The sequence below is a fragment of the Chenopodium album genome, chromosome 7, assembly GCF_948465745.1.
Source record: "Chenopodium album chromosome 7, dcCheAlbu1.1, whole genome shotgun sequence".
NCBI lineage: Eukaryota > Viridiplantae > Streptophyta > Magnoliopsida > Caryophyllales > Amaranthaceae > Chenopodium > Chenopodium album.
The window spans coordinates 35,056,468-35,074,045 of record NC_137840.1 but is presented as its reverse complement, the minus strand read 5'-3'; the positions used below and the strand labels follow the sequence as shown (position 1 = coordinate 35,074,045).

Below are 17,578 nucleotides of genomic sequence, written 5' to 3'. Positions count from 1 at the left end.
AAGAAACTCAGTGACTTCTCGCAGCCTAAGCTCATAGATTTACCGCACCTTACTCCCACTCCGGCTCTAGATGGAGTTCAATTTGAGATCAAGCGCTAATTTATCACTGTGATAGAGAGGAAGCAATTAAGTGGAGCTAAGGGTGAAGATTCTAATCTTCACATGCAGATTTCTGCCAGTATTGTAATACCATTAGACAAGTCGGGGTCACGCAAGACCAAATCAGGGAGATTCTTTTCCCCTTTTCATTATGTGGCAAAGCTAAATTATGGTTTAATGGTTTGAATATAACTGCACTTGGTATTACTGACTGGGAAACTCTTGCTTTGAATTTCTATAATAAATATTATCCTGCAGAGAGAACAGCGGTACTAAGGAGTGCTATTCAGAACTTCGCTCAAGAGGTCGACGAAACGCTGTATGAGGCCTGGGAGAGGTTCAAGGATCTACATAGAGAATGCCCCCACCATAATCTAGCACAATGGCAACTGATCCAAGCTTTCTACAATGGACTTGGAAATTCTTCTAGATCAGTTCTAGATTCTGCAGCCAGTGGGAGATTCATGAATTTAAATGTGGACGATGCAGGACAGGTTATTGAAGACATGGCAATACACAATTTCCAATACGGGAATCCGAGAGGGTTTGCAAATAAATGAAACCATAATGTCAATTCCGTATCCTTTTCGCAAGCTCAATTAACGTCTATTTGTCAAAAATTAGATAATCTTACGTCTACTCCTAACTCTGTAGCTAATGATTCTGATGTTGCTAACAATAAAGCTTTTTGTGAAAATTATGGAATTGTAGGGCATTGGGAGCAAGATTGTAGGAGTTCCATGGAACAAGTTAATGCCTTTCAAACCTATAGGCAGAATAACCCATATTCCAACTCTTATAATGTCGGTTACCGAAACCATCCATATCTTTCGTACCGGAGTACCAATGTACAAAACCCTCCACCTCCACAACAACCACAACAGCAACCCCCACCACAGCAAAAATATTACCACCCAAATTCTAGCCAGAAAAGCTAAGCATCACCCTCATCATCTCCCGACCCAGCCATGATAGAAATTAGAGCAATGCTTACCAATATGCAAAAGCGTATGGAGATTACGGATGCGCAAATTGATTCTATTCTAGCTCACAATAAAATCATGGATAATCAAATTGCGCAACTTTCATCTACCCTACAATCCCGTCAGCAGGGAGCTCTACCATCACAACCTATCCATCCTACAGATCATGCCAATGCAATCACTCTAAGGAGTTGTTCACATTATGATGGACCTCCTATGCCAAAGGAAGATGGACCAGTTCCTGATCTAGATTCCTCTATACCAAACGCTAATCTTGCTAACCCTGTAGGGCTACAAACAGATACTAACCCTTCTAATGTTTTTGTGCAGGGTAAATCTCTAGATAAGGGAGGAAATGTGCTGAGCCCGGTTATCAAACTACCGTTCCCTAATAGACAATGGAAGAGTAAGTTTGATAAACAATTTGGTAAGTTCTTAGAGGTTGTGAAAAACCTGCAGGTAACAGTTCCTTTCACTGATTTAATCACTCAATTTCCTGCATATGCTAAATTTATGAAAGACATTCTGACTAGGAAAAGGGTCTTTAATGAAGTAGAAACTGTAGCTTTCACAGAGGAGTGTAGCGCTCTATTGCAAAATAAATCCCCTCCTAAATTAAAGGATCCCAGTAGTTTTTCTATCCCTTGTCATATAGGGAATGTTTTTATTGATAAAGCTTTGTGTGATTTGGGTGCTAGTGTCAATGTTATGCCATCGTCTGTCTGTGCTAAACTTAATATGGGAGAATTAAAAGTTACCAATATTACTTTTCAAATGGCAGATCGTTCTGTAAAATACCCCTAGGTATTTTAGAGGATGTCCCTGTCAGAATTGGTAAATTTTTAATTCCCGTTGATTTTGTTGTTTTAGACATGGCAGAGGATACACAAATACCCATTATATTAGGTAGGCCTTTTCTCCATACTGTAGGAGCCATTATTGATGTGAAAAATGGCAAACTAACCCATTCTATTGGTGATGATAATATTACTTTTAGTCTAGGGAAAGTTTTGAAAGGGCCTATGCTAGAGGAAAATTGTTGTTATATTGATATAACTAATATAATAGATTATATTTGTGATGATAGCTTGCCACAGGTTCTTGCAAAGGATCCCTTGGAGGAAATTCTTTGCGGGAATTTATCTACAGACAATGGAGAAATATAGCAAGTAAAAAAAATCCACACACACAAGTTAATAAAGGAAGGAATTATTCTGGGGTAATGAGGTACAGGATATTGAAAGAGCTCTTTCCTTAAAAGAGTTAGGCCCCAAGGAAACAATGAAGGTAGTAAATTTGGTTCAGGAATCGAAACCTGCAGATCAGGTCAAGAAACCTGAACTAAAACCTCTCCCTTCTCATTTAAAATATATTTTTCTGGATGAACAAGAACTACACCCCGTGATCATCAGTATTGCACTTAATGACCTACAAACTTCCCAACTTCTTGGGGTTCTTCAAACCCATAAGAAAGCTATTGGGTACAGTATTGATGATCTCAAGGGTATTAGCCTTGATTTTTGTATGCACAGGATACATCTAGAGAATAACTATAAGCCCTGCATTCAACCCCAAAGAAGATTGAATCCTAACATACAGGAAGTAGTCAAGAAAGAGGTTATGAAATTACTTGATGCAGGTATTATCTATCCTATTTCTGACTCCAAGTGGGTAAGTCCTGTGCAGGTAGTGCCTAAAAAAGGTGGGATGACTGTGATAACTAATGAAAAAAATGAATTAATTCCCACTAGAACTATAACAGGGTGGCGTATGTGTATTGATTATCTTAGACTGAATATCGCCACTAAAAAGGACCACTTCCCTCTTCCCTTTATAGATCAAATGCTTGAGAGGTTACCTAACCATAAGTTCTTTTTCTATTTAGATGAGTATTCGGGATTTTTCCAAATTCCGATTCACCCTGAAGATCAAGAAAAGACAACTTTTACATGCCCTTATGGCACTTTTGCATATCGTAGAATGCCTTTCAGTTTATGTAATGCTCCCGCTACCTTTCAACGTTGTATGATGAACATCTTTTCTAATTTCATAGAGTCTATTATGGAAGTCTTTATGGATGATTTTAGCGTGTATGATTCTTCATTTGATTCATGTCTAATTAATCTCGCTAAAATTTTAAAATGATGTGAAGAATGCAACTTTGTTCTAAACTAGGAGAAATGTCACTTTATGGTGACAGAGGGAGTATTTCTAGGTCACATTGTATCTGATAAGGGCATACAAGTAGACAAAGCTAAGATTTCAGCGATTGAGCAATTACCTCCCCTAGTTAATGTTAAGGGAGTTAGAAGTTTCTTGGGTCATGCGGGGTTTTATCGTTGCTTTATCAAAGATTTTTCTAAAATTGCTAAACCACTGACTCAGCTTTTGCTCAAGGATGCTCCTTTTATTTTCACTGACGAGTGTCTTGAGGCTTTCAACAGGATTAAGCAAGCCTTGATATCGGCACCCATCATATGTGCTCCCGATTGGAATCTTCCATTCGAGATCATGTGTGATGCAAGTGACTTTGCACTAGGAGCCGTGCTCGGACAAAGAAAGAACAAGATTTTGCATGCTATTTATTATGCAAGCAAAACTTTGGATGAAGCCCAAGTAAACTAGGCCATTACGGAGAAGGAGTTTTTTTTGCTGTTATATATGCTTTAGAAAAATTTAGATCATATCTTGTTGGTTCTAAAGTCATTGTTTTTACTGACCATGCAGCGTTGAAGTACTTGATAGCTAAGGCGGAATCAAAGCCAAGGCTACTCCGATGGGTTCTTTTGCTCTAAGATTTCAACATCGAAATAAAAGATAAAAAGGGAGCAGAGAACGTAGTGGCAGACCACTTGTCACGTATCAGGTATGATGTGGGTAAGGATTCTCTTCCTATAGATGATTCTTTCCTGATGACAACCTATATGCAGTTGTAGAGCAACACCCATGGTATGCCAATTTTGCTAATTATTTAGTGGGTGGTACTTTACCTCTTGACTTGTCCTACCAACAAAAAAAGAAATTCCTTTCTGATGTTAAGCATTATTTTTGGGATGATCCTTTTTTGTTTTGTGAGTGTGCAGATGGATTATGTTTTGGGTGTTTTTGTCCCTCGGGAGAGTTACAACACGAAGACTGATCCGGGAAGAGTTGAACCTGCAAAACCAACGGAGACACCTGTTGGGTGGTGCTCCGCCTCCGACGCACAAGTTAGTAACTTGAAACGGGATAAAGAGAACGGAAATTTAGGTGGGTATCTGCTCGGATTCCAAGCTCAGGTGTTTCTCTGGTGTCAAAGAATACAGTTGTAATAAATGGTAAAAAAACGTGTCCTCAAAATGAGGGACATCTCCCTATTTATAGGGTCATTGGGAATTGCCCCTGATTAGGTCACTGTACCCTAATCATTGGTGGGCTGCGCCGTATTCCGGCTTTCTCGGGATTTGGGCCTGAAGGCCGCCTTTTTCCTTTTTTCTCTGGAATGACACGTGTCAAACAGGGATTGGTCCATTTTGGACCAATCTGAGGCTGACACGTGTCACCCTCTGATTGGGCCACGTGGCAGGGTAAAAATACCCTAAACATTTGCCCCTCACAGATGTGACGTGGCATGCCACGTGGCATCTGTGACACATGCCACTCTTCGGTTGGCGGTAATTTTACAGTTACAGAGTAATCGTTCACCTTCCAGGTAAATTACGGAAATGCCCCCGTATTTACCCCATATATATAGCCGTTTTACCCTCATAATTTTGTACGTTTTACAAAAATTTTCTAGAGAGGAAAACTTTGAGAGAGCAGAAGCCATCCGTTTGAGTCAGGCGCAAGCAAGAAACTTTTGTTCTTCCGCAACCCAGCCGGACCCGCCCTCCTTTAGATACCACATACAAAGGTACCGTCTCTGTCTCTCTCAGCTCTTTTCTTTTTTCACCGCCTGTACATATTTCTTGCAATAAATGGATGCATCACCAACACACACGGCACAGCCTAGGTTAGAGTCCAGCCGGTCACCGGGGACGGCTGAGTCTAGGACTGGGAGTGCCGGCTCGGGGTGTTGGGACCACCCTTTGCCATGGATTCCGACTAGTTATGTGTCTGTGCAGGACACCATGGCTCGGACAATGCAGACGGCCACTGATCCAAATTACAGAGGCGAAGGCTCAAGCGGCCAAACGCCTGAGGGAGACACGTCTGATCAGGGAGATCAGACGACTCTGGAGAGATCCCCTCCGCGCGCCCCTTCGACCCCCGCTGACTCTTTCCTAGAGGAGTGTGACCAAGGCGGCGACGATGCCGCCTCTGCCCCCATGGACCAAAGCGAGGGGGAGACGGAGAGTGACAGCACCGCCTCTACCTCCGAGAGCAGCGATGACTTGCCCCCTCTTCCGGATAGCGAGGAGGAAGAAAGGAAAAAGTGGAGTGAGAAGGACGATCCCTTCAGCATCCACGTCTCTTCCAAGGACCGGATCCAGATGGGGGAGAACTTAGAGAATTTTAAGAAAATGCACCCGCTAGGAGACGGGTATAAGATCCGGGTGCCACCTGAACTTGGCTTCATCGCCTGGGGGGATGATCAACAGAACGCCAACAGTTATTTTGGCTGTTACGAGGCGGCGTTCAAAGCCGGCCTTCGCTTCTCCCTTCACCAGGCGGTGAGGGCTATTTTGAGGGGCTACGGCCTGGGGCTCTAGCAACTTACCCCCAACTCCTGGACCAACATTCTGGGGTATGTTGCCGCCTGTGAGTTCCAAGGGCTTAACCCCGATTGGGAGGCTTTTGCAAGCATGCATTACCTCAGCAGGAGCCCAGGCGGCTGGAGGGCGTGGTACACTCTAACCACGCAGCCGCAATATATGATGACCTTGGACAAGGTCTCCAAGTTCGATGGCTGGAAACACAGGTTCTACCTGATGTCAGCCCCAACCAGACGGGAGAATTATGAATTCCGTCTGTACAATAAGAAGCCTGACTTGTTAGGCAGGAAGTGCGCTCTTCCCCGGATCCCAGAGGAGGACTTTGACAAGATTATTGAGGCAGACTTTTTTGGCCTCACAGACGCAACTTTGTCAACCGGGGAAACAATAAAAGTCCCCAAGAACTGGATCCCCAAGAGCGCCTGGTTCAGGGACGAGTGCTTCCTAGCCGCCTGCGGACTAGGGCACATGTTTTCCAAACGTATGCGCCTGAGTTTATATCCGTCTGTAGTATTTTTCTATCAAAATTGTTTTATGATATTAACCAACTTCCTTCTTTTTGCAGAGGAAGCATTAAGCATGTTGCAGACGGAGAAAACCCCAAAGCGATCCTCTGCTGCCATCCGCAAGGCGCTTGCGGAGAAGGCCGCGGCTGAGGTCAAAGCCAAGGTATTGAGCGCCTGACCCTTTCTAAAGCTCATTTTATAAACTGTCTTGCCCAGATACTAACCTTAACTTATTTATTTTCACAGGGGGGAGAAGTTGGGAAATCGTTTGAGAAGAATCTCAAACGGGCTAGGGAGGAAGCCCCAGCCGTTCTCAATAAGCTAAAAAAGTCCGCCTCTGCATCAACTCCTGGCGCCTCAGCCGGGACAAAGACGATGCGAATAGGGGGACGGCTCGAGAAAATAGGAGGCAGCCTGTGCCTTGACCTTGCCAACCCCTCAGCAGCCGCGGGGTTCACCACGCCTGCAAGCGTTTCCCGCTTGGCCGGCTCTGAAGGTAAGAATCCTTTTGAATCCCCGCCTGAGCTGGGGTGGCCTTTACGGGTGAAATCCCACTCCCAACAGACATCATCCTCAGACAGCCGGATACAAATAGGTGTCGCCTTAGTTTCGCACTCATCACCTATTGATTGTGGTGCAGATCAAACACAATCTCCCCGCTGGCCAGACGTCCAGAAGCACGCCAAAGCCATGCTGGACGCCGTCCGGAAGAAGGATAAGGACAATATCCCTGGGATAGAGACGTTCAACCTTGAACGCATTCTATCCCTTCTGGCTGAGGTGAGAAACCTGTCAATTCCATGTTATTTTTTCCAAGTAATTTCTCCGCCCGTAATTCTTATACCGCCTGCTTTTTTGCAGGCCATGCTGCGGGTGGACGGGCTCAAACGTCCTTATTCCCGCAAACGGGAAGAGGTAAAAAGGGCCAAGAAGTCTGCCATAGACGCTGATAATATTGCTTTACACTCAACTATCGTAAATGAACTTGAAACTAAAGCAATAATTATGACACAGGCGTCTAAAATCCAACAGCTGGAGCTAGATCTGAAGGCGGCCGACAAGCGGGTGACGGATGCTGAGACGGCCAAGAAGGGGGCGGAGGAGGCCCAAAAGAAGGCAGACGAGAGCGCCAAGCAGGCTGATGAGGCGCTCAAGAAGGCCCAAGCGGACCTTGGTAAACTGAAAACCAAGGTTGAGAGGCTGGAGAAGGATGCTGCTCAAGCTCAGAAAAACTTTGCAACAACCCTGGAGGCGGAGCAAAACCGCCTCGTTGCTGAAAGCGATGCTGACAACGACGCCCATATGAATATTGCTTGGGCTGCCTTGTACCCAGAAGCTGATTATAGCATCTGGGCAATGGCACACAGCTATGCTGAGTACGTGGTGTACTTGAGAGAGCAAGGCGTGCCAGAGCCTGCCTCCTTTGAAGCCTGGCTCAGCAACAATGAGCCGTCCGCGCCTGAGCTTCCTGGTCCTGATGAAGCGCAGGAAATTCCCTCAGACGATGAGGAGAAGGGGGAGGACCAGGAGGCTCCGTCTGCAGGCCAGAAGTGACTCTTCAGCGGCAGTATGCCAATTTATCTTTTCTTTTAATTCTTTTTATTCAGCGGCTATATGCCAAAACTTGATTTTTCCGGCCTGCGTGCCGAGTATCCCTGTATTTACCGGCTGTGGAGCCGTGTTAATTAACAATTTCTCTCCCGGACGAGGTCCGGTTAACATTTGATCCATTACAACCGTTTGGTTGGATGGACTTTAATGAATTGCACCGACTAAGTCGGTTTTGATTATTTTGCATTTGAATTTTTAATTTTTGCCTATCTTATTAAAAGCATGCGGCGATTTCTTGCCTAACTAATCAGTAGTCTGGCTGTCTTTGCCCCTGGACGGCCGTGTGATTGGTTTCAGTTGGAGCTGGTTGATTGACTTGAAAACGTCTGATGCTGCAAAGAGCATGATATGTTTGTAAGTCAATCAATCACAATAGTGATTGCCCCAAACCAAGTGCACAGCCGTGCATCATAGGCGTTCAGTCACTACCCAGACTTTTTTTTGCCCGTCTTGGTAGAGATTTCATAGACATTGAACTCTTGCCCCAATTGGGGTGAGGTGCAATTTTAAAATAAATAACCAAGCGAGAACTTCAGCCGGTTACCGACTGATGCATATGGGCATCCGGTATTTAGGAAATTCGTCCTTCGTAAGTTATTTAGTCAGACGGCTATGTGTTGACCAATTTGGTCGTTCAATTTTTGTCGTCTGTATGGATACATAGAACCGACAGATAATCCGTTCTCTGCGACGATTGCACCCGGAGGGGTGTCGCCGGACGCCTTTGTCCATGTTGGGACAGGCGATTTTATAAAAATAGCAACCATCCGGCCATTTTAGCCTCTGGTCCTTTTTAAGACCGGTTGTGTAGCCACTAAACGTTTTTGTGCTTAGTTTCTTAATCAGTGTTGAATTTACACTAAGTATCGAACTTAGTTTGGTAAGCATACGAGTCTATCTGGGTAATATCCAGACGGACAGACAAATATTTGATCATACTAAGTATCAAACTTAGTTAGATAAATGGAGAATCCGTCTGAGTATTACCCAGGCGGATAAAATCATACTAAGTATCAAACTTAGTTAGGTAAATGGAGAATCCGTCTGAGTATTACCCAGGCGGATAGTCAAGCAAATGAATAAACAAAATCTAACTTAAATAAACAAGTGATCCGAGTATTACCCAGGCGGACTAACAAACGAAACCTTCACTAAGTATCGAACTTAGTTAGATAAATGGGGAATCCGCCTGGATATTACCCGGATGAATAATCAAATGATAATTTTGCAAACAAAGTCTGAATCTTCATTAACTGACACTGTTTACAAAAAGTTTACATTCTCAGAAGTAGTACTTTTTTAGATTGTCTACATTCCAAGTTCTAGGCAGGCGCCTTCCGTCTGGAGTTTCCAGGCGGTAGGTGTCGTCCCTTACTTCCTCATAGATCCGGTTGGGGCCTTCCCAATTTGGGGTTAGCTTTCCCAACTCATTTGCCTTACCGGTTGCTTCCATTTTTCGTAACACTAAGTCGTCAACCCTCAAGGGACGCTTGTGTACTTTTTTGTTGTAGGCTCTCGTCATTCTCAGACGGTAAATCTCATGACGCAAGGCGGCATTGCCCCTGCGTTCTGGGAGTGAATCCAATGCCAGGCGCATTGCTTCCCAGTTTGCCTCTTCATCATACAGCATGACTCTGAGAGTCGGCTCGTAATGCTCGATGGGCAAGACGGCTTCAGCACCGTAAACCATGAGAAATGGGGTTTCCCCGGTTGCCCCTTTTGCTGTTGTCCGGATGGCCCACAGGACATGGATTAACTCTTCTGCCTATAAACCACCGGCTCTTTCTATTTTCTTTTTAATGCCGTCTGAGATGAGTTTGTTGAAAGCTTCAACTTGGCCGTTTGCTTGGGGCCGACCAACAGATGCGAAATAGCTTGAGACCCCCTGATCTCCCAACCAAGTTTTTAATTGAGGCGTCTCAAACTGAGGACCATTATCAAAAACCATAGACATGGGTACCCCGTACCGGGTGATGATGTTCTTCCAGATGAAGAAAATTACGTCTGAGGTCTTGATGTTTTTAACCGCCTCAGCCTCAACCCACTTGGTGAAGTAATCCACAGCCACGAAGATATAGCGCTTTCCGCCTGGAGCAGGCGTGTAAGGACCTAGAATGTCCATGCCCTATTTTGCAAACGGGATTGGGCTGTGGATGGCCGTCAGATCAGTAGCCGGACGGTGAATGAGTTTGCCAAATTTTTGGCACTTGTCACATTTCTTCACCAACGCCTTGGCGTCCGCCTTAAGAGTGGGCCAAAAGTAATGTCGTCTGGCTCTGACGGCTAGGGACCTGCCGCCTATGTGAGAGGCGCAGAACCCCGAGTGCAAGTCTTCGAGAACTTCTTTCCCCTTTTCTGGGGTGACACACTTCAATAAAGGCTTCAGAAAGCCCGCCTTGAAGAGTTCTCCATTTTTCAACTCGAATCTTGCAGCTCGCTTTTTCAGGACGGCTGCTTCCTGTGGCGAATCAGGAAGTGTACCATCTGAAAGATAGGCCCGGATGTTATCCATCCAGGTAGAGCTTCGGTCCAGAATTCCAACGGGATCCTCATAGATGCTTCTTTTCTCAAGAACTTCCCAGAAGACTGACCGAGGCGTATCATGGCAGGCGGAAGATGTCAGTTTTGACAATGCATCCGCCTGGTTGTTTTCCGACCTAGGCACCTGATTCAGCCGGAATTCCTCAAGCGCCTTGGTCTCTTCTTTGACTGCCTGAAGATATTTAACCATAGCCGGATGAGTAGCCTCGTAGCTTCCCTCAAACTGGCTAACAACCAATTGAGAATCAGAGTAGGCGCCAATTTTCATGGCCCCTGCCGCCTTACACATGCGAATGCCGGCTAGCAGGGCTTCATATTCCGCCTCATTGTTAGAGGCCTGAAATTTGAAGCGTAGTGCATACTCAAATCTGTCTCCTTCAGGAGACTCATAAATTACACCTGCACCACAGCCGTTCTTTGTAGAGCTCCCGTCTACGTACACTTTCCAAACCTGATCAAGATTATCCGGAGCCACCGGACCAGTCATTTCCACAATGAAGTCGGCAAACGCCTGACCTTTCACTGCCTTTCTTGGTTCGTAAGTGATTTCAAGGCTCTGCATTTCAATAGCCCATTTTAACATTCTCCCGGATGAGTCCAAGGTAGACATTGGTCGCTTGAGTGGCTGGTCCGTGTAAATCACCACCGGATGTGCCAAAAAGTAAGGCTTCAATTTTTTGCATGCCATATACAAAGCGAGGCCAAATTTTTCAACCATGGGGTACCGGAGTTCAGCATTTTTAAGAACATGGCTAATGAAGTAAACCGGGAACTGAACGCCGTCTCGCTCAGCAAGGAGAACGGCGCTGAGGGCATGGTCTGAGACGGCTAAGTACATGTACAACGTCTCCCTAGGCAAAGGACTGACCAACCTAGGCAGAGAATGTAAATGCTCTTTCAACCTCTGGAACGCCGCCTCAGCATCATCCCCCCATTCAAATCTAGTCTTCTTCCTGATTGCTTGGAAGAAGTAGAGGCATTTGTCACCTGACCGGCTGAGGAACCTCCCCAGGGCGGCCAGACAACCGGTGAGTCTATGAACTTCCTTAACAGAGCGGGGTGACTTCATGTCAATCACCGCCTGTATCTTTTCGGGGTTAGCCTCTATCCCCCTTTGATCAATCAGGAATCCGAGAAACTTCCCAGACTCAACACCGAAGACGTATTACTTAGGATTTAACATAACCTTATGCCGCCTGAGGGTGGTGAATGTTTCTCGGAGATCAGCAAGGTGATCCGTCTGTAGCTTGGATTTGACTATCATGTCATCAATGTACGCCTCCACATTCCTCCCAATCTGATTAATGAAGACCGTATTAATCATCCGTTGGAAAGTGGCAGGCGCATTTTTCAAACCAAACGGCATCACAGTATAACAGAATAGCCCCTGATCAGTGACGAAGGCCGTCTTCTCTTGATCTTTCTTCCACAGGGGTATCTGATGGAAGCCGGAGTAGGCATCCATAAAGCTCATCAAGGCGTGACCGGCTGTAGAGTCGACCAGACTATCGATCTTTGGAAGTGGATAACTGTCCTTTGGACACGCCTTGTTGAGGTCTGTGTAATCAACACACATGCGCCAGGTCCCATTCGGTTTTTTTAACAAGGACCACATTGGTCACCCAGTCGGGGAAATTACAAGGCCGAATGAACCTGGCGTCTAGCAGCTTTTTGACTTCGGCAGCTGCCGCCTGACTTCTTTCCTCGCCGTGATTTCTTTTCTTTTGCCGGATGGGCTTCTTTTTGGGGTCAACGGCGAGTTTGTGGACAGCAAGATCCGGGCTGACGCCTGGCATCTCTTCCACTTCAAAGGCAAAAATGTCTTTGAATTCTTTCAGCAGAAGGTGCAAGCTTGCACCCAAGGTAGCATGAGCAGCCGTCCCCACCTTAACAGTGCGTTCTGGACGGTTGTCGTCCAGTACGAGGTCAATACTTTCGCCAGCCGGTTGGGGACGGAGCTTATCTGACCATTCACCGGTCAGTGATTGCTATTTTTTCTCTTTTTTCACCTCCACCAGCAGTGGAGCCTTTCTTTTCTTTCCGGCTGCTGATGGGGCAGGAGCTGGGTCGGCATCCTTGACGTTGTCAAGGTCTATTGGTTCCTGACCGCCTGGGGCCACGGTATCTCGGACGGCTGAGAGATAACATTCTCGGGCCGTCTTCTGATCCCCATTCAAGGAACCAACAGAGCCGTCATCCCTTTCATACTTGATGAGCATGAGGGAAGGGATGATTACCGCCTTGGCTACGTTGAGGGTTGGCCTGCCAAGAATGATGTTATAGGCGGTCAACTCCTCAACGACCAAGAATCTGACGACAATATGTCGTCCCTAGCCTTTCTCCCCCAGCCGGATGGGTAAATCAATTCTTCCGGCTGGGTAGACCATCCCACCCCCAAAACCAACCAAGGGGTGGGTGACCGGGTGCATGCTGCTGATATTGTATTTCAGCTTTTGCAAGCACCGGAGGCTGATGATGTCTGATGAGTTGCCGGTGTCTATAAGGATCCGTCCAACCAGCTGATTGGCAACCTTACATTCAATGACCACCGGGTCATCATGCGGGCGGCGAACGCTGCCCCTATCCTTCTCCGTGATCAAGACGTCTGGGAAGGAGGAGCTGGCTTCCGCCTGCTCATCATCATCTTTGTCCATCTTTCGAAGATGGCTCCTGGTACCCCGGATGGTAGGGCCACCACATGAGAATCCGCCTGCTATAGTGTAGACCGGCTCCTTATCGGTATCCGAGCTACTAGCAGGCTGGGGGGTAATCTTGGAGGACTGACCCTTGTTTTTCTTTTTTGCCCCGGCTGGGGACTTGGAAATGTAGGACTTCAACAGCCCTTTGTCAGCCAGACGGTCCAACGCACGCTGGAGACTGAAGCAGTCGTTGGTGTCATGGCCGACCTCCTCATGGAACTGACAGAATTTATTCTTGTTCTGCGACTGGACAGAACTCTTCATAGGATTCGGCTTCTCAATGGACAGCCGGTCCTTTACCTCCATGAAGATGGAGTTTCAGTCTTTATTAAACTCGTACTTTGGGACGTACGGTTTAAATTCATTCTTTTTCTTCTGGGACGGCTGGTCAGAGTCAGTAACCGCCCAGACTTCTTTTCTTTTCTTGCTCTCTTCTTTGTTTTTAGCCGGCTGAGCTGTCCGACTGTCTTTCTGTTTGTCAGACTTCTTGGAGTCCGACTAGCTACCAGGCGAGCAGAGGTCGGTAGCTTGAATGTAGCTTTCCGCCTCCCTCAGGGCCGCCTGTAGGGTGAAAGCCCCTTTTCTGACTAGGTCGAACTTAAAGGTCGACCCGTCTCTCAGACCTTTAAAAAAGTCTGTAAAAGCTACCTCATCAGACAGTCCCTGAATCTGAATTCTGATCAGGTTGAACCGCCTGACATATGAGCGCAGCCTTTCTCTCTCTCCCTGCTTAACAGTGCTCAAATCAAGGCTTGTCTTTTTAGCAGGGATGTTCATTGAGAAGTTGGAAGCAAACAGGAAGGCAAGCTTCCTGAAGCTGTCTATAGACCCGGCTGGCAGGTTGCCAAACCATTGTTGGGCGATGCCCTTCAATGTAGCCGAAAAGCATCGACACCAAGTGGCATCATCCAACCCCTGCAAATACATGAGGTTGGTGTAAGCTATGAGGTGATCTTCTGGATTGGTGGTACCATCATAGGTACCAACCAACACATTCTTAACCTTGGCCGGCTGAGCCGCCTCGGTTATCTCCCGAGTGAACGCAGAAGGCTGTTCACCCAGGCGCAGCAGTCGAAGCTGCCAGTCCAGTGGCTGGACATTTGGATATGCCGCCTGACCTCCAAAGAAGGCTGGCTGCATGAAGTGAGGAGAATACTGTCCGTAAGCCTGAGTAGGCACATACGGTACATTTCCAATCATATGAGGGCCAGAATGGACGGTATTACCGCCTGTTTGACTCTCATGCAAGGAGGGTGTACTCCCTGCAGAAATATTGTTGAAGCTGTCCGGAAAGTTCGACGTTGAAGCCGACTCAGACAGCGATTGATTTCTCTTCCGGTTGATGATTTCCCGGGCATCGAGAGTTGATTTTTTACTTCTCACCGGCTGATGAGGCCGACGAGGGTTATTAGTGTTTCCCCCAGGAAGGAGAATTTTTGACCAATCAATGGTCCCGGCTGCCTTCTCCTTTGGATGGGGAGTAGGCTGTCGGTTTCTGACTGACTTCCCCTTCTCTGGAGCAGTCTTCTTCGCTGGCTGACCTTTACTTGGGCCAGCCTGGCTTTTGGTGATCAGCTTTGTGATTTCACCCTTGAAACTCGTCATGAACCTCATGAGTTCGTCTCGGGTGACAGGGGCCGATCCAGCTGCCGTTTGGGTTGCCCCTTCCGGCTGCCCAGTAGGTCTGCTTGGACCCACCTGGGAGGCGCCCCGTTCTAGAGTCTCTCTGGGCCGGATGCGCTTGACTCTGAGGGAGCCGTCCTCAGCTGTAGAGGTTTCGACCTGAGGATCCTCATCCTCCTCATGGTCTGTAAAGACTTCTGGGTCTTCGCCCAGGCGGTTAGGAGGTGGTACAGACTCTTGAACCATCTTCGAGGTACTCTCCCCACAGACGGCGCCAAATGTTTTGGGTGTTTTTGTCCCTCGGGAGAGTTACAACACGAAGACTGATCCGGGAAGAGTTGAACCTGCAAAACCAACGGAGACACCTGTTGGGTGGTGCTCCGCCTCCGACGCACAAGTTAGTAACTTGAAACGGGATAAAGAGAACGGAAATTTAGGTGGGTATCTGCTCGGATTCCAAGCTCAGGTGTTTCTCTGGTGTCAGAGAATACAGTTGTAATAAATGGTAAAAAAACGTGTCCTCAAAATGAGGGACATCTCCCTATTTATAGGGTCATTGGGAATTGCCCCTGATTAGGTCACTGTACCCTAATCATTGGTGGGCTGCGCCGTATTCCGGCTTTCTCGGGATTTGGGCCTGAAGGCCGCCTTTTTCCTTTTTTCTCTGGAATGACACGTGTCAAACAGGGATTGGTCCATTTTGGACCAATCTGAGGCTGACACGTGTCACCCTCTGATTGGGCCACGTGGCAGGGTAAAAATACCCTAAACAGATTATTTCGCATGTGTGTTCCCGAATGGGAAGTCCACGGTTTGCTTACTAGTTGCCACACCTCACCATATGGAGGACATCATGGCCCCACTAAAACGGTGGCCAAGATTAATAATTCGGGTTTTTATTGGCCTACAATGTTTAAGGATGCTAACTTTTTTTTGCAGGCTTGTGACTCTTGCCAGAGGACTGGCAACATCTCGCGGCGGCATGAGATGCCTCAAACCAGAATTCTAGAAGTTGAAATTTTTTATGTTTGGGGTGTTGATTACATGGGACCGTTCCCTTCTTCAAAAGGGAACCGCTATATACTTGTCGCTGTCGACTATGTATCTAAGTGGGTTGAGGCCATCGCTACTCCTACTAATGATGTCAAGGTGGTCCATAGACTTTTCAAGAAGACCATCTCTCCAAGATTTAGCGTGCCTAGAGCGATAATCAATGACGGAGGATCTCACTTTCATGAGAGGAAGTTAGACACCCTCCTCAAAAAGTATGATGTCTACCATATGACAGGTTTAGCCTACACCCCCAAACTAGTGGCCAAGTTGAAGTTTCTAACCGTGAGATCAAGGTCATTCTAGAGAAGGTGGTAGCAAAGTCAAGGAAAGATTGGAACGACAAGTTGGATGTCACCCTTTGGGCGTATAGAACTGCATTCAAGACCCCTATAGGTACTACTTCATATAGACTCGTGTACGGTAAAGCATGTCATCTCCCGGTTGAACTAGAATATAAGGCATATTGGGCTATTAAGGAGCTCAATTTGGATGCTAAACTAGCGGGAGAAAAGAGGTTACTTCAAGTTAACCAACTTGATGAGTTTAGGTTGACGGCCTATGATAGTGCACGTGCCTACAAGGAGAAGACCAAGAGATGGCACGACAAGATGATCCTTCCGAGAGAGTTCAAAGAGGGTGATAAAGTGTTGTTGTTCAACTATAGACTTAAACTATTCCCAGGAAAGTTAAAGTCAAGGTGGTCGGGTCCTTTTATTGTCAAAAGGGATAACAAATTTGGTTATGTGGAGTTATTTGATGAGCATGGTAATGAGTTCAAGGTTAATGGCCAAAGACTTAAGCAATATCATGAGGGGGCTATGATTGGTGCGGTTGAACTACTTCACCTAAGCAGTTCTGGATCATCTTGAGCTACAATGTGGTAAGAGGGTCGTGCGGGACTTAGATAAACCAGCGCTTTGCGGGAGGCAACCCGTATTTCTTGCTTTCTAGACTAGTTTTTTTTTTTTTTTTTTTTTTGAGAGGTGAGGAGAGTGCAATTTTACCTTTCCAAAGTGTTTTTGTAAAGGTATTAAAACAGCAAGTAAGGGTATAGGCATGAGTGGTTATTAAAACCTCAAAATCAGCAGATTGCTAGACCTAATCTTGACATTAGAATTTATTTCTAGTTTTAATGTTATTAAAACGTATGCTTTGATCACTCATGTACAATTCTGATTACTAAACAACGATGTGCGATTAACTCTAAAAGAATTTGGGAAGTTGTTTGAACTAAAATCGGACAAACCTATCGAACCCTCCCAAGACCACATTGTCGTGGTCTACAAGAAACTCACTGGGGAGGGTTTGGCTAACCTCCAACATGCCAAATTAAAGGGACGTTGATTCAACATCTCGTCCCAAAGTTTTGGCAAAGGTTTGCCGGCCTCACAATTTTTGGGAGGCATGACCCGGCAAACGTGAGGAGGGATGAACTAGAATTGTTGGCATCCTATTTAATCCCTAATGCTAAGAAATTAAACATACCTCATAGGATTGCCAACCACTTTCAAAGGGCAGCCAATGCGACCGAAACGGGTAGGTCTAGGGAACCTATCTATTTTGGGGGGTTGGTGACCCATATTGCTATTAAACACCTAGGATGGAACCCAAATGGGCATAGGAAAGTAGTGGGCTCAACCCTCATGGACCTAGCTTACTTAGGGGGCCTAAACTGGGTGCAACCCATAGGCGGTGAGACTTGGTGGATAGTCCACCGGCAATCGGGAATGAGAGACCAAGCCTTTACCCTACCCAACCCCGACTTGACC

The 17,578-nt window shown here is 46.3% G+C and overlaps 1 non-coding gene across 1 annotated transcript; it reads right to left on the bottom strand.

Annotated features, from left to right (window-relative positions):
• Positions 1–368: 368 nt before the first annotated feature.
• LOC145641346 (small nucleolar RNA R71) lies at positions 369–475 on the bottom strand. The gene has a single exon (XR_014115382.1). It is a non-coding gene; the product is annotated as a small nucleolar RNA R71 (small nucleolar RNA).
• Between the last annotated feature and the right edge of the window lie 17,103 nt (positions 476–17,578).